The 16,767-nt window shown below is 36.1% G+C and overlaps 1 long non-coding RNA gene across 1 annotated transcript; it reads left to right on the top strand.

Annotated features, from left to right (window-relative positions):
- The first annotated feature begins 9,242 nt into the window (after positions 1-9,242).
- On the top strand, positions 9,243-13,907 carry LOC143640240 (uncharacterized). The gene is made up of 3 exons (XR_013154900.1): positions 9,243-9,300; positions 12,281-12,320; positions 13,833-13,907. It is a non-coding gene; the product is annotated as an uncharacterized LOC143640240 (long non-coding RNA).
- Positions 13,908-16,767: the final 2,860 nt, after the last annotated feature.

Here is a 16,767-nt window from a genome sequence, read left to right as displayed (position 1 = left end):
CAACACCAAAAGCAGCAGAAGACAGGAAATAATTAAAATCAGAGCTGAAACCAAAGAAACTGAAACAAAAGAACAATTGAAAAAAATGACAAAACAAAATGTTGATTCTTTGAAAAAATAAATAAAATTGACAGATCCTTAGCCATGCTAACAAAGAGAAGGGGAGAGAAAACTCAAATCACTAACATATGTGATGAAAAACAAAATATCACAACAGACAATATGGAAATACAGAAGATAATTAGAAATTATGTTGAAAACCTGTACTCCAGTAAAATAGAAAATATGGAAGGCATCATTAATTTTCTAGAGTCATAATTTGCCCAGATTGAATCAGGATGATATACACAATGTAAACAGATCAATTTCAAGTGACGAAATAACAGACATCACCAAAAGTCTACCAACCAAGAAAGCCCAGGACCAGAGGGATACACAACTGAGTTCTACAAGACCTTTAAAGAAGAACTAATACCAATACTCTCAAATTTATTTCAGGAAATATAAAAAGAGGCAACACTTCCAAACTTATTCTATGAGGCCAATATCACTCTGATTCCAAAACCAGGCAAAGATACATCAAAAAAAGAAAACTTCAGACCTACATCTCTAATGAATATAGATGCACTAATTCTCAATAAAATTCTGTCAAATCAAATACAAAAACATATCAAAAAGATCATACACCATGATCAAGTGGGATTAATCCTAGGGATGCAAGGTTTGTTCAACATTTGGAAATCAATAAATGTAATTCACAAAATCAATAGACTTAAAGATAAAAATCATATGATCACCTCGATAGACACAGAAAAAGCATTTGAAAAAATACAGCACCCATTTATGTTCAAAACACTAGAAAATCTAGGGATAATAGGAACATATTTCAACAGCATAAAGGCTATCTATGCTAAGCCCCAGGCAACAACATTCTAAATGGAGAAAAATTGAAGACATTCCCTCTAAAAACTGGACCAAGTCAGGGATGCCCTCTTTCACCACTTCTACTTAACACAGTTCTTGAAACAATGGCCAGATCAATCAGACAGATGAAAGAAATTAAAGGGATACATATAGGAAAAGAAGAACTCAAATTGGCACTATTTGCTGATGATATGATTCTATGCCTAGAAGGCCCTAAAATTTCCACCAGAAAACTTTTAGAACTAGTAAATGAATTCAGCAACATAGCAGAATATAAAATCAACCTCCATAAATCAAAGGCATTTCTGTGTATCAGTGACAAATTCTCAGAAAGGGAAATGAGGAAAACTATCCCATTCTCAATAGCCTCAAAACAAACAAACAAACAAACAAACAAAAACTTACCAAAAGAGTTGAAGATCTATGTAATGAAAATTACAGAAGCCTAAAGAAAGAAATCAAAGAAGACCTTGGAAGATGGAAAAATCTACCTTGCTCTTGGATAGGCAGAATTAATATTATCAATATGACCATACTTCCAAAAGCACTATACAGATTTTAATGCAATTCTGATCAAAATTTCAATGATATTCCTCATAGAAAGAAAAAAAGCAATCATGAAATTAATGTGGAAAAATAGGAGACCCAGAGTAGCAAAAGCAATTCTTAGCAGGAAGAGTGAAGCAGGTGGCATCACTCTACCAGACCTTAAACTATACTACAGAGTAATAGTAACAAAAACAGCATGGTATTGGCACCAAAACAGACTAGTACACCAATGGTACAGAATAGAGGACACAGAAACTAACCCACAAAATTCCAATTATCTTTTTAGACAAAGGTGACAAGAACATGCATGGAGAAAAGATAGCCTCTTCAATAGATGGTGCTAGGAAAACTGGAAATCCATATGCAACAAAAAGAAAGTAACAGTCTATCTCTCACCATGCACAAAACTCAACTCAAAATGGATCAAGTACTTAGGAATATAACCACAGACCCTGCATCTAATAGCAGAAAAAGTAGGCCCTAATCTCCATCATGTGGAATTAGGCCCCAACTTCCTTAATAAGACTCCTGTGGCATAAGAATTAAAATCAAGAATCAATAAATGGGATGAACTCAAACTAAAATGTTTCTTCTCAGCAAAAGAAACAATCTGTGAGGTGAATAGAGAGCCTACATATTGGGAGCAACTCTTTACCCCTCACATATCGATAGAGCACTAATCTCTAGAGTATATAAAGAACTCAAAAAGCTAAACACCAAAAACAACAACAACAGCAACAACAACAACAAAAAACTAATAACCAAACAATAAATGGGTAAAGGACCTGAAGAGACACTTCTCAGAAGATGATGTACAATCAACAAATACATGAAAAAATTTTCATCATTACTAGCAGTTAGAGAAATGCAAATCAAAACCACTCCAAGATTTCATCTCACTCCAGTCAGAATGGCAAGCATTATGAAGAAAAACAACAATAAGTGCTTGCGAGGATGCCGGGGAAAAAGGCACACTCATACATTGCTGATGAAACTGCAAATTGGTGCAGCCAATATGGAAAGCAGTATAGAGATTTCTTGGAAAACTGGGAATGGAACCACCATTTAACCCAGCTATCCCTCTCCTCAGTCTATACCCAAAGGACTTAAAACAACATACTACAGGGACACAGCCACATCAATGTTCATAGCAGCATAATTCAAAATAGCTAAACTGTGGAACCAACCTAGATGCCCTTCAGTAGATGAATGGATAAAGAAAATGTTGTATATATAAACAATGGAATATTATTTAGCATTAAAGGAGAATAACATCATGGCATTTGCAGGTAAATGGATGGAGCTGGAGAATATAATACTAAGTCAAATTAGCCAATCTCCAAAACTAAATGCTGAATGATTTCTCTGATTTAAGGATTCGGTTTCATGATATGCTGCAAGGATGAGGGAAATGGAAGGATTAAATGGACTCTAGACAGGGAAAAAGGGATGGAGGGGAAGAGAGGGGGCATAGGGATAGGAAAGACAGTGGAATGCAATGGTCATCATTACCCTAAGTTCATGTATGAAGACACAAAGGATGTGACGCTACTTTGTGTACAACCAAAGATGTAAAAACTTGTGCTCAATATGTGTAATATGAATTGTAATGCATTCTGTTGTCATATATAACAAATAAAATTTTAAAGATTGCGGTATTTCAAACCAAGCATAGCTTGATAATTATCTCTATAAATAGTACTGTTTTTATCCAGTTTTCAGCATCATTTTTTTTTTCTAAGTAATACCTAACTGATATTTTGGGTAAAGAATAAGCCAGGAATCTATTTAGTAATCTCATTTCTAATACTGGTTATACAAAAACAGTTCAATTGCTTAAAAAAAACCTTCACAGGATTCTAAGTAAGGATGTTGACCAAACGATTAATTGCAGGAAAAGGATACAATATAACAACAGTGATGAAATAATGATATGGATCACAGTAACACTGTCTCACTGCAAGCGGTTTGGAAAAGAGAGCAGGTGAGCATGTAGATCTTTTTTACTGTAAGGATCATAGGTATGTGCACTTTCTTTCTGGAATCAGGAACTACCTACATATACATAGAACACTGTGGAACTAGGAATTCCAAAGTGGAATTTTAGTTGGGTTTTTAAATATAATACTGCTCACTTACCCATATTTCTGCAACAAAATCAGCCCCAACCATAGAACTCTCTGGGGTCTCACTGATACCAAATGTAAGTCCACTGTCTCACTCTAATTAATAAACAATGCTGACAACCAGGCAAACAAAACAGAAGAACAAAAGAAGCAAACACTGAAAATTCTTTGAATCCAAGATTAGAAAAGAAATGTTATTTATTAATTAGCATGTTTGGGATCTTGACTAGAGGCTAGTGTCATGCAGGAAATTAAGCACAACAGCTCTGGGCAATTCCAGAACTGATGCAAATTACCATTCACAGCATGTTATAAAATTGACTTCCTATTCCTAGTTTTACTGTTATGATTAGAAATTTAAATATATAAAAATTATTTTACTGCACTTAAAGGATTTATTTTTCATAGGTTACTACAGAAAATTACATTTAACATTTCATCTAATGTTAAACCATGCTTGTATTTCTGGAAAATATACTTCAGTCATGATGTATTGTGTTTTTGGTACCGTTAGATATGGTTTGATGGTATTTTCAGAGGGAAAGTTTTCTGCTTTTGTTTGTGAAATTTCGAATGAATAATTTCCTTTCTCACATATGCCTTTTCTGGTATAGTTCCAGTTGATAGCCGCCTCATTGAATGAGCTGGTGAAAATTCCTCATTTTTCTGCTCTTATAGCGTTTGTAACAATAATCTGCTAGTTAATTTTATGTGTCAACAAGAGTGAGTTAAAGGATACCCAGATAGGTGGTAAAACATTATTTTGGGGAGTATTTTTGAAGATGTTTCTGGAAGAGCTTAGCATTTTAATCAGGAACTGAATCAAGCAGATGGCTTTCTCCAGTGTGGGTGGGCATCACCCGCATACATCTTGAAGAGAACAAAATGATGCAGGGAAAGTGAATTTACTCCCTCTGCTTGAGCCGAGACATACACCTTCTCTTGCCATCGTACCTGCTGCCAGTTCTTGGGTTTTGGAATTCTGACTAGATCTTAACATCACTGGCTCTCAGTTCTTAGGTGCTTGGACTTGAACTCATTTGTATCATCTGCTATCCTTGTTCTGGAGCTTACAGGTGGCAGAACATGGGACATGTTGTGCCAATTCCCAATAATTAATCTCTTCCTATAGGTTTTATATCTCTTGAATGTCATAACTAACACAAACCAATATATATATATATATATAGTGTGTGTGTGTGTGTGTACATGTATAGTATATACAATTGTTTTTCCATAAAGATGGACATCTTAGAAATTAGGTCTAATGTTTTCTTATGAGATAATTTCAAACTTTTGACTCAACTTCTTTAATGCCTATCCAATCTCAAATCCTTTTCATTCTTCAATCAGTTTTCATTATATTTTAGAATTCTGACTTTTAAGTTTTTAACATGCATTTTTATAAAACTGTTCCACTTTTCAATCTTTGCTGTGTAACAACTAGTGCATACTAGAATTTGAGAAGCACCATTGAACATTATATATTTTTATTGAAAAACATAACCCTGAATCATTTTATTTATTATTCTGTTTTAAACTGTTCTTGTTAGATTATACACACAGAAAAGTACACAAACACTAAGACTTTGATGCATTTCTACAAATCCACATTGAGACAGAACATTTACCTGTAATCCCTGAATTTCGGTGCTATTGTCCCACTAGTTTTGAGCTTATGAAAATAAAATCATGCCAGTTTTTGTGGCGTACCTCTGTAATCCAAGAGGCTCAGGAGGCTGAGGCAGGAGGAACACAAGTTCAAAGCCAGCTTCAGCAAAAGTGAGGCACTAAGCTACTCAGTGAGACCCTGTCTCCAAATAAATACAAAATAGGGGTGGGAATGTGGCTCAGTGGTCAAGTGTCCCTGAGTTCAATCCCTTGGACTCAAAACAAATAGATTAAAAATAAAAAATAAAATCATAATAAAATGGCTTTTCTTGCTTGACATTTAATTTATTATATGTATCTATGTAAGTTCCCTATACAAAAGTTCATTTGTTCTTATAGCTATAGGAGAACAACACAATTTATCCATCCTACTATTGGACATTTTAGTTGTTAGTCTTTCACAGAAAGAATTCTATTATAGATATCCTCATACACACCTTTTGGTGAAGATGTACGTCTTAGCCTGCTTCTGTTACTACATCAAAATAATTCAGATTAGGTGACTTACAATTAATTAAAAAGAATATTTCTCAGTGCTGGAGGCTGAGAAATTCCTTATCAAGGTGCCAGCAGACTGGGTGTCTTATCTCTTTCAAGGTGGCACTTTCTTGCTGTGTCTTCAGATGGTAGAAGTTAGACGCAAAAAAGGGACTAAAATGCTCCTTTTAACCTTTTTTATAAGGACACTAACCCCATTCATGAAGGTTCCACTATCACGAATTTATTACCCCTGTTGGTCCCCATCACTTATTATTACATAAGCAATAAAAATTCAAAATATAAATTTTGATATTTTGATATTTAGACCATAGCAATGTGCATGCAAAATATAAAAAGCATATATATGCATCCATTGTTCATCTGAAAGTCTTTTTCAGAAAAAAAAAAAAAACACTTGTCACAATTATAAAAACTTTTAAATATTAAGGGCATTCATCACTACTCGAGACAGATGAGTAAGTACTAAGAACTTAGTTAGTATAAGTTTTACCATATGGAAATTTAATATATTTTCTGCACAAGAATCCTAAAGTTTGTTTTGATCATTATCAGATTAATGCAATTTTTTTTACCATTTTCAGATTGCCTAGGTTAGTGATGTGCAATGAAAATATAACACAAGTCATATATGTAATTTCATGTTTTTTTATTAGTCACATTGAAAAAATGTAAAGTTGAAATCAATACAATGTTTTATTAATTCAATAGATGGAAACCCAACATTTTACATTTATAACACATTTCATTACAGACTCTAAAATTTCAAAATTTTATTTCTTGATTAGTATTTAGGTTTCATAAAATTTACAGTAGAACATAATATTTAAGGTGCTGGGCACACATCTGTTATCTCAGAAACTGAGAAGGCTGAGGCAGGAGCATTACAAATTGCAGGCCAGCTGGGCAACTTAGCCAATTCCTAATTCGAAAAAAAGTAAAACAAAATGGGCTGGGGATATGGCTCAGTGGTAGACAACTTGCCTAGTATGGGCAAGGTCTGGAGTTCAATTCCCAGTAATGAGGGAGAAGGGAGTAGATTCAAATACCCTAGTTGTTCCAACCACAAAATTATTTCCAATAACTAAATTGTGTCAGTTTACAAGTTTACTAAAATTAAATACTTGGTTACTCTGCCACACTAGCCACATTTAAAGATAGTTAAAGATAGGTATACCATTGGAAGGCATAGGTATAGCTCTAGTGGGTTTTACTGTTTTGAACAGTTTGAATTAAGTTTCAAGAGAAAATATTTTCTTTTACAGGCTGTGGCTGTGAATATTGAAATACATGAGAATGCATTCACACACACACACACACACACACACACACACACACACACATCTCTGTTTCTCCAGAGATGTCAAATCTTACACTATATATCTAGGTATTTTATCACCTTTTGAACACTCTAATCACCTCAATAGTCACCTTACTTTCTTCTTGTACTTTTTAATATATATCTATGCATATATACATATTTGAGTCTGTTAGAGGTTGCACTGAATACCATGCTGTATACAATAAGGGGTGAAACTTGATGCTTGTTCTCAGATGCATGTAACTTATAAACTTCTTATAATAATGTTCAAGGAGGTTTGTCTGTTTTAATTATGAACGTAGAGTGAATCAGTTGACATCCTAATCTCTTTTTGCTGTTCTCTTAAGTTGCAAGAATTTCAAGGATACTTTGGTACTGTTTGTACTATAAAAATTTCATTTAAGTAATATGTAGTGACAGGTACAGGAACTGTCATGTAATAGAGTATCGTTCTTATATATCATGGCAGTGTATGGGGGAAAAAAACTGATAGCAATATAAATAATATTGTATATTATGTACCTTACTTACTCCCTCAGTCATAAACAGTAAAAATTCATCTAAAACAAAAAAAATCTTAAGCTCAACTTCAGTTTTCCAGGATTCCATGGAAACAAATTTTAAAGAGGGGTTCCTTTAGTTGGTCAACTGAAGGAGCTTGCGGCTGTATGAGCCCCCGTTTTGCAAACAACGTTCTGATTTCAAATACATCTTAAAAACACACGGACGGATGCACAGCTCGGCGACCCACAGATTTCCACTTTCCACGCACGCACGATTTCCCACGAATTTTGTCCACGACCAAAAGCGCTGGGGCGCTCACTGTAGAAAATAAAAAGATCTAATAAATTCAACTTTGACGGGGATGCCCCGCGTCCACCCCCCAGCATGCCGCGGCCCGCACTGTCTGCACAGGGAGCGCCCCCTAGCCCGGTTCCCACGCTTTCGTAAACTGCCGCAGGGCAAATTAACCCGGAGAATGCCACCGCGCTTGCGCCGTGGAATGCGCATGCGTCGCAGTGCCGCGCATGCTCCACGGCAGAGGCCTTGGAGAGCTCGGAGGGTAATGGAGCTGAAGCGCCCCGCCCCCGGTGTGAGTGCGGAGCTTTCCTTCCGCACCGCGTCGGCTCGTTTTTTTCCCGGCTGGCGGCCGGTCGTTACCTGCATTGTCTTCTCTCCCCTGCACGCTGAGCTGCTGCAGCCCACCATGGCGATCGTGGCGGGTCTGGGGAGCCGGGCGGGGCTTGGTCTCTGCGCCACAGGTAACAAGTGCACTGAGGCTCGGCGCGCGTCCAGGCTGGGCCTGGCAGGCGGGGGTCGCCGCGGGGGCCCGACACTGCGGATGTCTTCAGGGGCTTTGGCACTGGCGTTCTGGAGACTTGGCGCGGGGGGTTGGGAAGATGCGGCTGCTGCTCCTTGGCTTTTTACTGCACGGGCAGCGCTGACTCCATTGGTGGGCGATGGGAATGCCGGTGTTCCTGCAGACCTTGCCTTGGCTCCAGGGTCTGTCTTGTCACCCTCAAGGGTGTTTACCACCGGGGTGGGAGAGAGGGTCAAGGACTGACCGCGGTCAGATCGCCAGGATTGTGCGCTGTGAGACGTGACTTGTTGGTGTTGGTTAGCCTTTCCCAGGGCGCCCTGGCTCTCGTTGCTTGATGATTTGGCCACCATTAGAACCTGCGGTGTGCCAGCCTCCATTCTGTATGCAATGAGTATCAGAGGGGTAGCTTGGCTTTGGTTTCTTCTCTCTCTCTCCTTTTTTAAAAAATAGTATTTTCAATAACATTTGGAGTTTTTAATGAAGAGAGGTGATTGCTTGCAGAAAAGAAAAAAAATAAGAGAAGCGAGTTTTGTCTACATCCAGAAGGTAGTGAAAAAAAAAAAAGAAAGAAACGTAGAAAATGGCACCATGTCAGAGGTGGATTAGCCTACATAGCATTTGCTAGTTGCAGGATGATTGCACGCAGAGTAAATGTTTGTTAAATGGATGTAATTCATTTGCATCACTGTAATTCTTCTGCATCACTCAATCCTTGGAATGAATCATTGATCCATGGTAGACCCTAACAAAGAATCAAAATTTTTTATAGGTGACTAAACATGGTAAGAGGCAAATGATAAATCATTGAATTTTGTCTTCTCTTTTTGTTTTGCAGTTATTTTGCTCGATATGGCTTTTTGTAAAAGTGTTGTACAAGATTTAGATGACTCGTGAGTATATACAAACTGTTATTTTAACTTTAAAAACTTGAGCTTTTATCTAAATATTTGCATGTGAATCTTTTAATGATAGGGGCAGTAATGACCAGTGTTTATATGTTGCTACTTTTTTTTTTCAGGAATTGTTCTAAATACTATATATGTACCCCAAATATTTTTACTAATAGTTAAAAGATCAGAAAACTTTCAAACATCATTTTACCTTGTATTTATTTCTTTGTGCTCTAATCATATAGAGTGGGTACTGGAATTTACTTTCTCCTTTTTGGGGGGAGGGGTGTACTGGAGATTGAACTCAGGGGCACTGGACCACATCCCCAGCCTTATTTTTATTTTATTTAGAGACAGGGTCTCACTGAGTTGCTTAGAGCCTCGCTTTTGTTTAGGCTGGCTTTTGAACTCACAATCCTCCTGCTTCAGCCACCTGAGCCTGGAGGTACAGGCATGCACCACCATGCTTAGTGTTTATTTTCATAGTATCAGCCTTAATCACAAGGCCTTGCTTATAGTGGGTGAGCTGTCTAGCTCTAAATAAAAATCCTATATGTGATTTGGCTTGAGTGAAGGTGACAACAATGCCTTTCCTGCCAAGCCACAGGGGGAAGGTGCCCTCCCCACACCAAATTTAGTTGCACAGTTTATTGCAGTCTCTGGAGGGTCTTGTAATCAAGGATTCAGACCTCCTGGGCCAACCATGTTCATATGTATATGTGTGCTCCTAGCCCAGTTCTGTGTGGAGACCTCTTTATTTGGGGCTTCATCTGAGGCATTTCTCAGACACTTTTGCCAAGACCTCCTCATCAATAGTCACTCATAAAGAGGCAGAACCCTTTTGTTCAGCTCTTCTCAGCAGTGAGATGAATTTCCCTGTCTGCTGCATCAACCTGATTCTCTGTTAGTGCTCTTTCATGTATTAAAATGGTACATTGAGAAGCTGGCACCTCTTTTATGTCTCTTGGCTCACATTGTGAAAGTAAGTGAATAAAGGCTTGATTATTACTTCCAGTCTAGCTGATTGTCCTAATTTACCTCCTGAAAACCTGATTGCATGACAGAGTCAGTGTGGTGTTCAGGCTGATCAGTTGAGCACAACGTTGTTACAGAAGAGCAAAACACCTAAGATCCTATGTGTACCAGGCATGCTGATGGATCTTGGGAGTACTTGCAGACTGCTTATAGAAACTTTCTGGTGCTGAGGAAAACAATTAGGTACAAAGAAGTAACCTTATTGAATTTAGTGATACTCAATGGGGTGTGTCATTACAGTTTTCAGCTTATCCTGGCAGTGCTGACTGCCTGAGGAGGAAGGAGGAGTTGTGCTCCTGCTGACCATTCCATTAGCTGTGTAGATGCTTACTGGAAAGGCCCCTACACTGGGGAACATTTCCAAGAGCATAACATGCTTATGAGATAAATGTGGAAACTGGTTCCTCACAGTAGAGTAAGCACATGTGCCATCAGTTGTTTCCTGGATCCGTAAGACAGGGGCCATGGAGATTCTAGTAAGATTCTGGACCAAGCATGGCATGCCATTATTTTGAGAAGGCACCAAAACAGCATTGAAAAGGTGTTCCACTTGTTTCACCATGTTCAAAGCTAAAAGTACTTCCCCAGGGACAGATTCCTCAAGCTCATGGGTGAGGGTATTCTTACCAAATAGAGAACACTGGACCCCTTATTCCATTAATAGTGCTCTGGATCCCAACTGGAATTGATGCTTCTCTGGATTTGCCTTAGCCGTCCACATGCTTTCCACTGGCTTGAGCCACACTATCTAGACCCTGACATGACCACATTTGCTTCTTGTTCACATTCTCTCAAGATTACTGTATCTGATGGCTCAGCCTGTACATTGGTGGGACAGATGTTGGGCATACAGTGCACTCTCTATGCACCAGATGACTCCAATTCATAGGGATGGTTGAACATTTTAATGGACAGCTGATGACAGTGTACAACTTTACCCCCGCCTGGACTACACATTTACTGAGTTATTTCAATGCAGTATCAATTGGGTACTTTTCTCAAACATTAAAACTGAGCCATCAGGAAATGATGGGAACCCTCCTAGAATCCAACCTCTCAGATTAAAAACAGCCAGTTTGTAAACAGAATTTTCCAAGCATAGCAAACTTAGGCTTTGCTATATTAACTTTTCTCTAGAGGTAAAAAATGTAATAAAAGGGTGAAGAACTTAGGTATACAGTGTCATCCCTTGGTATCCATGGGGATAGGTTCTACAATTCCTTGTAGATACGAAAATCTGGATGCTTAGGGACCTTATATAAGTGGTATGGTGCTCTGTGCACATCCACCTGTATAGTTTATATCATCTAAATTATTTATAGTATTTAAATGTCATATAAGTAGTTATTATTTTCTGTTGTCTAGGGTATAATTTCAAGAGAAGAAAATCTTGCAAGCAACACTCTGTCAGATGATCAAAACTGTCTGAAACAATTTGAGCTTGCTATAGCAAGAACTCAGGGGTACTCAACTACTCTTCTGGCATTAGGGTTCTCTCTTCCATCAGACAAACCATTCTGTAGACTTAAGAGTGTTAAAAAAAAAAGAAGAAAGAAAGAAAATTAAAGAAAGCGAAGAAAACCTGCACATGTTCATTACAGAATTGGAGAGGCAGTTTTCTATCCTGCGTCTCACCAAGTATTTTCAGGTCTTAGTTAGTGATCCACAGATGAGGAAAACCAATTACATTTGTATTTCTCCCAGAAAAACCTTAGTTCCACTTTTTTTTGTTGTTGAATTCTTTATTCCTCTTCTTTGAGTGGTTCTTTTTAAAAATTCAAAGAATAGGGTAAGATGTGGAGGTCACTGAGGAAAAATTTTACACACATTTATTGAAAGAATTTGTTTCATGTTTTTATATTTATCAATTTGTTATCCCTACCCTTATGATACATTTGTAAAGTGAACACAAACATAAAAATCAGAGATCTGCTTTTGTTTTTAGGTTTAAAGAAAATCGAAAAGATGACATTTGGCTTATAGATGTGAGTATGTAAATTTTATGTTAATTACCTGCCCCTACCATTTTAAAGACTCTTTTTTATTCTCTTTCACCCAAAGAAGGCAATATATAGTTAGTACTTATGTATCTTCTTAATTTGTTTTTGCAGATAGTATTATTTTGGGTTTTCTGTTAAAATGAACCTTAGAGCTTTAAGGTTTAAGGGACATATTTTATTGAAATTTTGGGGGTGAGAGTATTAAGATGGGAAGCTAGTACCCTATCTTATAATGAGGTAAAATTTATAGATTATGTCTTTAGGAGATTATGATATGATTTTATTGCATAATTCACTCATTTCTTCTTGTTTTCCAAGATATTGAATATATTAATATCATTTAGTCACAGTCATACTTTCATCCTTTTTGTTTTTTGGATTCTGGGGATTAAACTCAGGGGTACTCAACTACTGAGCCACATTCCCAGCCCTATTTTGTATTTTATTTAGAGACAGGGTCTCACTGAGTTGCTTAGTGCCTTGCTTTTGCTGGGGCTGGTTTTGAATTTGGAATTCTGCCTCAGTCTCCTGAGCTGCTGGGATTATAGGTGTACACCACCATGCTCAGCCATACTTTGATCTTAATAGTGAACAAAATTAAATATTTAGCATCCTTTCCTCACTTTCTAGTTTGGAATAAATTTTAACCTCATGACATTGAAGATTTGTTTTAACATGCCTTAGCAAAAGTAGAGTAGCCGCAAAAGAAATGAGATAAAGATGGTAGAGTTGGGGATTATTGAAGCTGTGTGATGGGATATGAGAGTCCACTGTTCAGTTTTTTCTCCTTTTGTATATTTTAACATTCCCATGGTAAAAATTTAAAAAGAAATATTACTTCATGAAAATGCAATAAGCAGTTTGTTAGCTTGGGTTCTAAGTATTACCCCCACCATTTGCTGATTCTGGTCTGTGATTTTAGTTTTATCAGTCAGACTTGTCACTACTGCTACTACTGCTGTGTGACACAGGGAAGGTTTCTTAAGGCTTCTAAGCTTTGAATTCCAATGCTAAGCCAATTGTCTTAATGGTCTCCTGTATCTTGCCAGTAGATACAATAAACTCAGCAAAGGCACTCACTTTGTTGGGATTTTTGTAATAAAAATAGATTCTTTATCATTAACATTTGGATGTGCACATGGTATGACATATGCATTTTTATTTACTGGTTTCTTTTTTTTTGAAGAACATGAATACATTCACTTGTAAGCAAAGACATTTTATTAAAATTCATATATCTGTTTTAAATAGGTATCAATAATCTATTAAAATGAACTTAAGTTAGTATTATATTTGAGGTATGACTTAGGAGTTAACCTATCTAGATTTCTGCGTGTCTTTTATATTTTGCTGCATAACCATTTAGGAAATATATTTAAACGTTTAGTTCCAAATAGATTATTAGCAGATTATTTAATCAAAGATTCTTTAAATATTAAGATTGATAGTTACGGTAGTACAACATTTTTAGTGATTCTTTTTTACCCCTTTGGGTAGTTTTATGCACCATGGTGTGGCCATTGTAAAAAACTGGAACCAATTTGGAATGAAGTTGGCCTTGAGATGAAAAGCATTGGTTCTCCAGTTAAAGTTGGAAAGATGGATGCTACTTCCTATTCTAGTAAGTCTTGATGTAGTTTATTATTTTACTTTTCTCATAAAGAAAATATTTTAATTATATGCAGTAGTATTCAAGGTGGAAGAAAACATAATTTTCTGCTCTTGTAAAATTATCTTAGTTTAAGACTATACTTTATAAATTAAATGAATTAGCCATTGAGTATTATATATATATAAACGTACAAGCCATTGTGTATTCGTATTTGAACCCAACTTAGGTACTTAGTTTACATGAGGCAACTATAGAAAGTTGAACATTTCATTGTTGATATAAGTTAAGTGAATGATAGTTTATTGTCTGAGTAGATAGATATTATGGTAGAGAAGTACATAAGAACTTAAAGATGAATTAGGATGAATATGAGAATCAGGAAGGAATTCATGCTGAAAAGAATATAAGAACAAAAATCAGAACTGAAAATGGGCTTAATGAGTATGTACACAAAATAAAATGAAGCAGAACAGATCTGTCCTCCTGTTTGTTTTGTAAATAGAATTATTGGAACATGGCTACACTTGTTTATTTACAGTTGTTTAGACAGTGTTGATGCACCAGTGTCAAAATTCAGTAGATATGACGAAAACTACATGTTCCCCAAAACCTAAAATATTTATTATCTAATCCATTATAGAAAAAAATGCTCTCTTAAAGGATTTAGGCAAAGAAAAAATTTAGTTTAGAGAAGTATGAGATATCATGGAAATTTAAAAAGAGCATGACTCTAGAAGTAAGCCTGGCTTTGCCTGCTACTACTGCTGTGTGACACAGGGAAGGTTTCTTCAGGCTTCTAAGCTTTGAATTCCATATTGGTACATAATTAATTGTAATGCAGCTTTTATTGGTTATTCTGAAGCTTGAATGATGTTGTGTTTGCAAAATCCATTGTATGTTATAAATATATATTTCCTTTTCTTTTAGCTGAAAAAGAAAGTTGAACTGTGTAATATGTATTTCTTTTTTCGGAAATCAACTGCACATTTTGGATCATACCTATGTTTTAATTTCAAGTTTCTCACATTCTACTTTTGTGGTTTTGGGAAAATACTTAAAATACTTAGTTTCCATGTCTGTAAGGGACAGTGATATTTTCAAGGTTGTGAAGATTTTATTACTGTTTTATGTTCAGAACCCCCTATTGAAATAGCATGTATACAGTGGTAAAGGATGATTTCAGATTGTTAGAACCTCCCAGGGCAGAATGTTTTGCATTTTATTAGTTGTCCTTAAGGAAGTTATACACATTTTTGAGAAGACAAATTTGATAGAATTTTTTTGGCAGCAACTTGTAAATGAAAAAGAAGAGCAGGTAGAGACAAGAAAATCACGTGAGTGAATTTTTTTATGTGTCCTGGTGTGGGTCACTAGGAGCTTAGGCTGGGGTAGAAGCAGTAAAGTGAAGAAGGAATTCTTATATCATGTTCAAGGCTGAAGTAGCAGATGAGATAGTTTGACAGTGCTTCATTATATTCACTCATCTGTACCACTACTGTCATGTGGAAAAGAATGAAAAGTTTGATTTTGTGTGCATTTTCAACCTCAGTTGAATTGGAGCCATTGCTTCATTCATGTTTCTGACTTGAGGAACTAGAGTTCATTTGCGTACTTAGAGCTGGAGTTACTGATCACACATCAGTTTTTGCAACTTTGAAATAAGACAGGACATTGTCAAAGGGAGAAAATAATATTCTTGAGTTGTTACTTCTTGAAATAAACTTTTAAATAAACTTTTAACTTCATGTGTAACTACTGAAGGAATCCCTTTATAAGGCATTCCTTTACTAATTACACATGAAATAGGTTCTTATGTCTTGATTAGAAATGTATACACATTGATCATAGATGCAGTCCTTCATTAGTTCACTCAATTATTATTTCTTAACTACTGTTTATAAACCACCAAGTCTCCAGAGATTAAAGAAAGACTGAAATACATCCTGCCTGTTTTGGAAATGCTTATAATACAGCCTTATAGAGGTAGAAAGATAAACAAAGCAGTAAGTGTAAAAAAGTCATAAAAACTGTAAATTCTTATGATCACTTGAATCATTGAGTGGAGTAATAATGTATAAAGCAAAGTGGAAATAGTCATTGAAAAAGTAGTTCATATAAGTTAGTAAAAATTTTTATGGTAAACTGGTCATGTGATGTTTCAGTGATAACTAACGATTTACATTGTCACAATTCATTATAATATCTAATTCATCAATGTACTATTTATTAAGTGTTTCTGTGTGCCATTATTACATTGGAACTCTGATTAGGGGCAAAATAGAAAGGACTGGGTATGTAGCTCAATGTTATAGCACTTGCCTAGTATGCAAAAGATCCTGGTTTTCATTCCTAGCACTACAAAAAAAAAAAAAAAAAGCCCATGCATTTCTCCTGAGTAACTTAGAGAAGTATTTTAAATGCTGCGATTAAAAATCAGTATTTTTTTCTGCATCTTCAGAATATAATGTGTATATAAGTCAAGAGTATCCACACACAAACACACTGTATACATATATATACTGTATGTGGTTTTTGAATTTTAATTTTAAAATGGGACTGGGACTTTTTTTGTTTTTCATAAACTAGAGATTTGGTTTTTGCCTATAATTTCATGATTGTTGCAGATTTTATTCCTTATGTCTTGATTAGAAATCATCTTAACATCATATTACATGTTGGATTAATGGGGAGGAAAAACCACTATAGAGATTGCTTTGAAGGAAATATACATACAACACATTATCTCACATAAGCCACCTAGCTTTGGGAAAAAGGAAAAGAGGAACTGATATATACTGAGGCCACTATCTGCCAGGTTTT

Source organism: Callospermophilus lateralis, unplaced genomic scaffold (assembly GCF_048772815.1).
Source record: "Callospermophilus lateralis isolate mCalLat2 unplaced genomic scaffold, mCalLat2.hap1 Scaffold_139, whole genome shotgun sequence".
Taxonomy (NCBI): domain Eukaryota; kingdom Metazoa; phylum Chordata; class Mammalia; order Rodentia; family Sciuridae; genus Callospermophilus; species Callospermophilus lateralis.
Note: the sequence above shows the minus strand (reverse complement) of the source record. Positions and strands in the feature narration are given on the sequence as shown.